Here is a 10,384-nt window from a genome sequence, read left to right on the forward strand (position 1 = left end):
TTTTAATAATTTATTGTTTTCAAGTTAACTCCGAATCTTTCTCAAGTCGAACAATTTAAATACAATCATCTTCATCTGCCTCTCCTTTATCACTCTTTCTCACGAATTCTTGAGACCAAAAGTACTGAGTGTGTCGCACAATACTAAATCAAACTTGCAGCATATTCATTCATAAGTTGGTATTGCATCTGTATTATTTCTTTGAACAGTGGCCAAAGTTTCCACGTCTAATTTCATTCTCCCCCCATTTAAACCTTAGTAAAAAATTGGCTATTAAAATAAACTATTAAAACAAACCCTAAACTCTAAAGCAAAAATAACAAGCTATTAAAACAAACTTTCTGCTAAGCGTTTCTTCAAGATTGGTCAATCAGTCACATAATCTATGCCTGATTTAAGCTAACATTCAACTCATTCCAAGATGCGAACACAGAGAGATGATTCCTCCACCAAAACAATACATGAAGCCTACACGGAAAGGTATTTGCCAATATAGATATTAATTCGCGAATGTATGCTACAAAGCTATGTCATTCCAACTATTGTTCGAAAATCTACTCCGACGACAAAAATCCTTCAATCAGAAAGGAGTATCGTACCAAGAGATCTTGTGGCAAATTTTGTTTTGTGTCAGCCATGTAATCAATCCAGAATAGAACTCCGCTAGTCTGTAGCTGAAAATCACACTAAAGGAGTGGCAACAAGGGAAAAATTAAGATTTATACTTTCTTTTTTTTCTTTCCTCGAAAATCAAACTACAATTCAACTCTATCAGATGGTAGATCATCATTCCCGAACGAAAAGAGCCAATGGAACAGTTTCAATAACTTACTGGTTTCGGGCTTCTGCTTTGGTTGATCAAGATTCACTTGGCAAAGGGTATTGTAATCATGCTTCAAGTGCGGACTTACAATGCTCTCCTGAAAATGTGATGTAAAAATTAGGAGTGAAGTCATTATTTTCATAAACATAGAAGACGGAAAATTATCATACATACCTTGAAAACTTCAAATGGACAGAAATCAGTACCGCCACAACCCTATTCATGAAAAAAAGTAGCATGAGCATCAAACTGATTTGAAGGTAATGCATAAAACCTTACAAAACTGCATAAAACTGTAGCATGCATACTAAGGAACAAGAAAAATACAAGGTAAAAATCAAATTTTGAAAAAATGAGGCAGGCGAACACTGTATTTGGCAAGATTCTTGATATAAAAAAACCTGTTCCCTTTTAATGGTATAACCATTGAATTACTGATCAGCAACCATGAAATAAAAGCATAACTTACAGGCATTGCGATGGGATGCTCGTTGAGTAGAGCTAGCACGAAGTATTTGCTTGAAGAATTAGCTGGGCAACTGTATAAGACCAGCATATTATTTCCAGCAAAAGGTGCCACAATGCTGCCTCTCCAACTTCTGCTCTTGGGAGGTTTAGGAGGGAAATCCAAAGGCTCCTCCTTTTGTATTCGTTGGAAATCTGCAATGATTAGACAAATACCAAAATATAACAAAAAGCCTATACAGATGCACATGATCATGCCTATATGCAAACCAACGAGATCCTTCACAGATGCAACCATAAAAGGCAGGAAGCACTTACCAGATCCTTCAAGGAAAAGCCCAAGCAAGCATGAAAAAGGAACCACTGTTTCTGCATGTGCAAAACGCAATCTTGCCTTCTCGTAACTGCCAGGAGCTTGATTATCTAGGGGTACGAAGATAAAGAGAAAAAAAACAGAAGTCAAAGTTGAGAAAAACCCATTATCAAACAACCTTGTACCTAGTAGTTCAGTAATCCGTAATCAAAAGAGAACTGTATTTAGTTATTTTAGGTTTAGCAAGCTCTCAAAATATTGTTTGGTGATGAGACATATAACGCATGAACAAGAAGAAGAAGAATGTTTTTTATTATTTTCTCCATTTTAGAATAAAAACATGTAGGAAATATAGACAGAAGAAGTAAATTATGTAATGAATATGCTGTGATGTTATAATGTAATATTTTCAAATGTGATTTGGTCCTGGCCAACCTCGGCCAGTAATTCCAAATAACAACACAGTACAGCAGCACTGCTGGATATAGTAAGAGTGCAATTGCCAGACAATTCAAGGATAACTATTTATATAGATTCCTCGCTTATAGAGATAAGCAGTCTATACAATCAGAACCTCGAAGTAACATTACCTTCTTTAGCCTTGATTGCTTGGTCCATGGATTGAATGACATCTTTAAGCAGAGGCACTCCCATTTGATAATTTAAGGATTTACCATAGCCCTTTAACATGAACACCTCTAAATCATCTGTCCACTCCAGCAAAGCCACCTAAATTATAGCATTTACAGGTAAAAAAAAATCATAAAGTAAAAACATGATTTATTAAACAATTACAGCTGAACTAGCATGTCAGATCAAAAGGAATAAATCATGGAAAGTATGTTACCCAAATCAGGTATCTTGTTTTAATTTTCCCAACTTTAAGGTTTCTACATTTCTTAAGGAACAAAGACAAAATAAGCTAAACTAACAAGATGTTTTCAACTATGTATTTATACATGCGGAGTTCTGAAAATTGATATCATAGAGAGTAAAGAGGGAAAAAGAAAACTATCCAAAAGATTTAAGCTGCAAACTTATGTCATCTACAATTAAAGAAGGTTTATACTTCTGGCCAGCTATAGTAGAATCAATGTTTTGAGAAAAAATCTACATACCAAAAATAGTTAGTGCCCTAAATACCAAGGGTAATTATGAAAAGTAATGAGGTATGCATAGAAACCATCCTCAATATTTCAAATGAACAATCCTAGCAGCAACAAAAAGATTATAATGATTTTTTTCATAGAGAGTAAAGAACATTGAAAATACCTCGGTGGGACTGAAAAGACTACAAGCTTGATCAGTTATATCCAACAAGGTTGTTTCCTGCCACATCACAAATCCAACATCCTCGACAATATAAATACAAAATTGAACTGATCAAATGTTACTGCTTTCTGATTTTTAGAACGCTATGCACCATAAAATTTGCATGAAAAGAAGATAGCTACCTGTTTACAAAGAAACCAGAGAGAAGATATATCCTGTCTTTGTGAAATTGAACCTATATCGCTTTGCCAATGCAGAGGTAATTTCAGCAATGATGGGTTCTTTCAGTTTATCTACAGCAGGCTCGTGGCTTTTCCTAAAGTCCTGCATCCATATATCCAGTTTATATAAGCAAAGGAAAAGGAAATCCCATTAAATTAGAGAACATTGTCTAAAACTCGATGAAATTATAGCACAAGTGAACCATAACCCCAAACTTGCAGGTTGGACTAATATAAGAGATAAAAGGAACGGATCATGTACAAATAGAACAAATGTGTGACCAATTTAAATAGCTTAGATAATTTCCTTATTTGAAGTAGCAAAAGTGAATATCATTACAGAGATAAGGAAAAACAATAATGCACAAACCATACTCTTGTGTCGGTGCTTGAATAATAAGGGAGAAACATCATTCATACCTTATAGGTTTGACAACAATCAAAGAACCTCAGGGTTATGTCACTTGCACGACTTTCACTTGTAACAGCAAAAGCTCGATGACGCGCCAGTCCTAGACTTCCATTGCAACTAAATAGCCCCATGCCAAATGCAACAGCACTGGCAGAAGCCTGAGGAACCTTCCCACAAAAATAAGAAAAAGAAAACGTATGAATCCTAACTAAATCAAGAAGGAAAAAAAACAAATATAAAGTCAAGCTTTCAGCTTCAAGCTATACGGATAAAGAAAAAGGGATGCTGCAGTCTCAGGCAGGAAATAAAGCAGCATCCATATAAATTCCCAAACAAAGAGAAGGAGGATTGTCTATGAATAAAGCATTTATATAGGAGAGCAAGATAAAATTTCAAACACAGAACTCACTTGCGTAGTCTTTATTGGATACACATCAGGGTGGTATTCCTCATTAAATAAATCAGGAAATCTTTCCCTAACCCTGATTCCAAGTTGATATAATTCCTCTTCTCCTTTTGTATCTAATTCTCCACCCCTCAATTTCCCTTTCCAAGGGGATTCCCATTTCAGTAACCAAGCAGGAACTTTTTGTAGGGACAAATTCTTTTCTTTGGCATCTTTTAGAAGTTCCTTTATATGAGAAGCCAACTTTTCCAACTCTCTCATCCGCTTCTTAGTAGGAGAACGAGTTCCATGTCTTGCCTAAGAAATTTGAATTCACATTAGCCAGCCTTTTAGTTCTAATCTTGTACGGCATTCAAAAATTAACAGATCACATGAAGATATCAATGATAAAAAATAAAATAAAAAAAATGAAAGAAAGAAAAGAAGCTGTAAAACAATGACCCTCAAACAACAATGCCATAATTATTGAGATTCTCCCATCCATCCAACAATTCGACAACTATGATTAGGAAAGAACATCAACAACATGCCTTTCAAACAGTGAGAAAATCTTAAAGATATCCAGTAAAGCTATCGATTTAAAACATTGCACAAAACTTATGCAACTTCTTCCATACATCATTGATCAAACTTGTTAGTTGTTAGTATTATACTAATACAGTATGAATTTTAAAATGCCTTCCTAATTTCACAAATACTCGGGGCACTAAATTTACAGATTTTCATTCTGGAAAAAGCATTAACATTACAACCTTGCAAATTTTGCTTTTACACAAAGTTTCCCCTAAAGAAATGCACTATCAAATCACCTAAACTAACAAGGAAACTTTTCTTTTTCTTTCGATTCAATAGTATTTCTAGCTTTGAAAGATGATTAAAAAAATCAAGTTTCATGAAAGTAAAATAAAATTACCACGAGATTTAAGTGGATAGGAGTACATCCAACAGGAATATCAGTAGGCTGAAAGGAATTGTCTACAATATCTTTCACTGCAGAATATCTGCTCTTAAGAATATAAAGGAATAGTTAAAAATGAAAAAGATAAAATCGGATTCAAAATTTTTAATCATTTAAACTTTTAATAAAGATGATGAAATAAAGACTCAACGGAGAAGGCAAGAGACGGAGACCTGTTGAGAATGGACTGCAATGCAACAGAAGGCCATGATGCAGACCAGCAGCTGCAGCAGACCAGCATTCAAGCGGGACCAGAAGCAGCTTAATTATTTTGTTTACTTTTGTTCATTTTGTAATGCCATCCAAGCTAAATGTAACTAGACTTTTAGAGTTGTTAAGATTTGAATTGATGGATGTAATAGCTAAAAATTGTTCAGCTTTCTTTTGTATTACTTTAGTTGGCAACTTGCCAAAACAGGTGGGAGTAGTTACAAGTTTAGGTAACTGACATTCTAACTTTGTAACTCTTATATTTTCAAATGAAATGAAAAGATGTAGTATTCCATTCATTTTCACATTTTTGCTTTTGAGTTTTCTGTTCTGTTTCTGCTTGCTGTTCGAGAGCTTATGCTCTTGGTGTTTTCATTTGTTTGATTTGCTGCTGCCAGTGTTCCAACAATTGGTAATCAGAGCCTCCTATCTTTGAGGACCTCTGTTGTTTATGTTTTAGTTTTTTGTTTTTTCAAAGTCAGTCTTGGCAGCATGAGTTTTGCTCCTCCTCCACCACCAGTTTTTGCTGGAGACAACTACCACATTTGGGTTGTCAAAATGAAGACATATCTTCAAGCACTTGACCTCTGGAGTGCAGTTGAGAGTGATGTCGAGCCAGAACCATTAAGAGCAAATCCTACCATTGCTCAGATCAGGCAACATGGTGAGGAACGAGCCAAGAAACACAAGGCTATGGCCTGTTTGCAGAATGGAATATCAGATGTTATTTTCACTCGCATCATGGCCTGTGACTCACCCAAACAAGCTTGGGACAAGCTGAAAGAGGAGTTCATGGGATCAGACAAGACTAGGCAGCAACAAGTCATCAACCTTAGAAGGGAGTTTGAAAATTTGAAGATGAGGGAGTCAGAAACTATCAAGCAATATTCTGATAGGATTATGGCTACTGTCAATAATATTAGACTCCTTGGAGAAGATTTCAGTGATAGCAGGGTTGTTGAGAAGGTTATTACCACCTTACCTGAAAGGTTTGAGTCAAAAATCTCCTCATTGGAGGACTCGAGAGATCTCACAACCATTTCTTTGTCTGAGTTGGTTAACTCACTCTATGCACTTGAACAGAGAAGAGCAAGCAGGCAGGAAGAGAATCTTAAAGGTGCTTTTCAAGCAAAGGTCAGAGAAGGCTCCAGCTCAAGCCAGAAAGCTAAGAAGCCTTGGTTTGAAAAGAAGGAAAGATCAAAGAAAGATGCCGGTAGAAGGAGGTTTCCACCATGCATTCACTGCAAGAAGACCAATCACCTGGAAAAATTTTGCTGGACCAGACCAGATATACAGTGCAAAAGCTGTATGAAGTATGGTCATCATGAGAAAATTTGTAGAAGTCATGAGAAGGCACAAACACAACCAGTACAAGCCAAGTCTGCCGAGGATGTCCAAGCTCAGGAGGAGCATGTATTTACAGCTTCATGTTATGCAGCTAAAAGCATGAGCAGTTGGCTTGTGGATAGTGGTTGCTCACACCACATGGCTGCAGATGAGAGCCTTTTCAAGAACCTTGACAGGAGTTATGTCTCGAAGGTCAGGATAGGCAATGGGAACTTGATTGAAGCAAAAGGTAGAGGTGATGTGGTCATTCACACTGGTTCAGGTAACAAAATCATTTCTGATGTGCTCTATGTGCCAGAAATAGACCAAAATTTACTAAGTGTAGGCCAGCTAGTCAAGAAAGGCTTTTCACTAGTTTTCAAGAATGATTCTTGTGTTATAAGTGATGCTCATGGTAGGGAGATTGTCTCAGCACCTATGGGAGACAAATGTTTTATGCTGGAAGTGAGTCAGCTTGAGAAAAGTGCATATACAAGCTCAGTTGACAATACTGACCTTTGGCACAAGAGGTTTGGCCATGTTAGCCTCAAATCACTTGATTTGCTGCACAAAATGAACATGACAGAAGACATGGTGAAGGTTAGTGCAAGTGAAGGCGTTTGTGAAGTGTGTCAGCTTGGCAAACAAGCCAGGTTGCCCTTTTCAGCTAACCAAGCATGGAGGGCTCGAAAGAGACTTGAGTTGGTGCACTCAGATGTCTGTGGACCAATGAAGACTCCTTCACTGAATGGCAGTAAGTATTTTATACTGTTTATTGATGATCTGACCAGATTTTGCTGGGTTTATTTCATGAAACAGAAGTCAGAAGTGTTTGAAGTTTTTAGAAAGTTCAAGGCATTGGCAGAAAATCAAACAGGCTGCAGGATTAAGGCCTTGAGGACAGACAATGGTTCTGAATACTTGTCTGAAAGATTTCAGAAGCTATGTGAGCAGGCTGGGATTCATCATCAGCTAACCACAGTGTACACTCCTCAGCAAAATGGAGTGTGTGAGAGGAAGAACAGAACAGTGATGAACATGACCAGGTGCATGTTGTTTCAAAGCAAGCTTCCAAGCATTTTTTGGGCTGAAGGTGTCAACACCTCAGTATACCTGCTCAATAGGCTGCCAACACATGCTGTGAATGATAAAACTCCTTTTGAAGTATGGTATGATCTTAAACCAACTGTTTCACATTTAAAAGTGTTTGGCAGCAAGTGTTTTGTACTTGTCCCTGTAGAAAGAAGAACCAAGCTCGAGAAGAGGTCAGTTCCAGGTATATTTGTTGGTTACAGTAGCTGCAAGAAGGGCTACAGAATATTTGATCCTTCAACCAAGAAGATTTTGGTAAGCAGGGATGTCAAATTCGATGAAGGAAGGTTTTGGAGTCTAGATGGCTCTAATACAAGTCAGTTTGAAGAAGAGCAGATTGGCAGCAATTTGGAGTTGGCAGAAAACGAAGTCAGTAATGCCAATGTAGACGATGCTCCTGTGAGAGGGACCAGGTCTATTGCTGACATCTACCAAAGATGCAATATGGCCATTGTTGAGCCTTCAAGCTATGAAGAAGCTGCTAGAAGCAAGAGCTGGAAGAAGGCTATGGAGGCTGAAATCGACATGATCCATAAGAATGATACTTGGGATCTGGTAGACAGACCTGATCAGAAGAAGGTCATAGGTGTCAAGTGGGTTTTCAGGACCAAATTCAATGCAGATGGCTCTCTGAACAAGCACAAGGCAAGGCTTGTGGTGAAAGGGTACAATCAACAGTTTGGCATTGATTTTGAGGAGACATTTGCTCCAGTGGCAAGGCTGGATACCATAAAGCTTCTATTTGCTTTCGCTGCACAGAAACAGTGGAAGGTCCATCAGCTTGATGTCAAGTCAGCTTTCCTGAATGGATTCCTTAAAGAGGAAATTTATGTTGAACAGCCTGATGGATTTAAAGTCCAAGGAAAGGAGGACAAGGTTTACAAGCTGAAGAAAGCACTCTATGGACTAAAACAGGCTCCTCGAGCCTGGTATGACAGGATAGATGCTTACCTGTTTAGGCTCAATTTCGAGAAAAGTTTGAGTGAGCCAACTTTGTTTATAAAGAAGTCTAAAGATGAGACTTTGCTGATTGTCTCAATATATGTGGATGATCTATTAGTGACTGGAAGCAGGGTCGATTTGATTCAGGAGTTCAAGAAGAATATGCAAGACATGTTTGACATGACAGACTTGGGAATCATGACTTACTTCCTTGGTATGGAAGTAGACCAGTCTGATCAAGGCATTTTTATCAGCCAGCATGCATTTGCCTTGAAAATTCTCACTAAGTTCCATATGGAAAACTGCAAGCCAGTGAGTACACCTCTAGTCATGGGACAGAAGTTGAGCAGCTATGGAGATGAAGAAAAGGTGGATGAAAGAGAGTATAGAAGTCTAATTGGATGTTTGCTATACTTGACAGCAACTAGACCTGATCTTATGCATTCGGTCAGTTTGCTATCTCGTTTTATGCATAGCTGCAACACATCACATTTAAAGGCTGCAAAGAGAATCCTCAGGTATGTGAAAGGATCCTTGAAGTTTGGAGTGATGTTCAAGACAGGAGGTCAGCTGAAGTTATCTGGTTACTCAGACAGTGACTGGGGAGGTTCGATTGATGATATGAGGAGTACCTCAGGCTACCTCTTTTCTCTTGGTTCAGGAGCTTTCTGTTGGAGCTCTAAAAAGCAGCAAACAGTTGCTCAATCAACTGCTGAGGCAGAGTACATAGCAGCAGCTGGAGCAGTAAGCCAAGCTATTTGGCTTAGAAAATTGTTGTGTGATTTAAATGAGGAACAATTTGAGCCTACTGAGATTATGGTTGATAATCAATCAGCAATAGCTATCTCCAAGAATGCTGTTTTTCATGGAAAAACAAAGCACTTTAAGCTCAAATTTTATTTTGTTCGAGAGGCAGTACAATCAAAGGATGTGAGTCTTGCATATTGTAGTTCACAAGATCAATTGGCTGACATTTTAACAAAGCCTCTAGGTGCTATGAGGTTTGAAATTCTTAGAGAATTGGTTGGTGTTTGTTGCCTACAGTCCAAGGAGGAGTGTTGAGAATGGACTGCAATGCAACAGAAGGCCATGATGCAGACCAGCAGCTGCAGCAGACCAGCATTCAAGCGGGACCAGAAGCAGCTTAATTATTTTGTTTACTTTTGTTCATTTTGTAATGCCATCCAAGCTAAATATAACTAGACTTTTAGAGTTGTTAAGATTTGAATTGATGGATGTAATAGCTAAAAATTGTTCAGCTTTCTTTTGTATTACTTTAGTTGGCAACTTGCCAAAACAGGTGGGAGTAGTTACAAGTTTAGGTAACTGACATTCTAACTTTGTAACTCTTATATTTTCAAATGAAATGAAAAGATGTAGTATTCCATTCATTTTCACATTTTTGCTTTTGAGTTTTCTGTTCTGTTTCTGCTTGCTGTTCGAGAGCTTATGCTCTTGGTGTTTTCATTTGTTTGATTTGCTGCTGCCAGTGTTCCAACAAGACCTTGTTACAGTAGAGAGGTGATGACGAACATTGAAATCTCGATCAGCTCTTGAATTAGAAACTAGCGTCAAAAGGAGCAATAAAACGGCGGCGGCCAAAGTCATCTTGTCCGGCAGCCTTGTTATAAGCATAATAAGTTCAATAGAGAAAATGAAGTCTTTTTGGTTTCTGCTTTTATAGACGTTGTTCGAGAACCGCCACAGCTGATTTCGTGCTTTGCGCAGTACGGTAAATGGATCAACGGAGCAATTTTTAGACGTTATTTGGATTACAGTGGGGCTAAATAATTATTGACCATATTTTCAACCGCTTGATGAGGGTGTTATTAAAACTTGCAAAGCGGTTCCTTCTGATTTATTTTTGCCGCGTACTGCTGATGCTACTCAGCCCATGGAAAGTGGACACGTGGGAGAACCTTGGCCTTTTTGGTAGGTATAAAT

General features: G+C 37.9%; 1 pseudogene; it reads right to left on the bottom strand.

Annotated features, from left to right (window-relative positions):
• Positions 1 to 327: 327 nt before the first annotated feature.
• LOC107960066 (multiple inositol polyphosphate phosphatase 1-like) lies at positions 328 to 10,063 on the bottom strand (annotated as a pseudogene).
• Positions 10,064 to 10,384: the final 321 nt, after the last annotated feature.

The sequence above is a fragment of the Gossypium hirsutum genome, chromosome A05 (assembly GCF_007990345.1).
Source record: "Gossypium hirsutum isolate 1008001.06 chromosome A05, Gossypium_hirsutum_v2.1, whole genome shotgun sequence".
Lineage (NCBI taxonomy): Eukaryota > Viridiplantae > Streptophyta > Magnoliopsida > Malvales > Malvaceae > Gossypium > Gossypium hirsutum.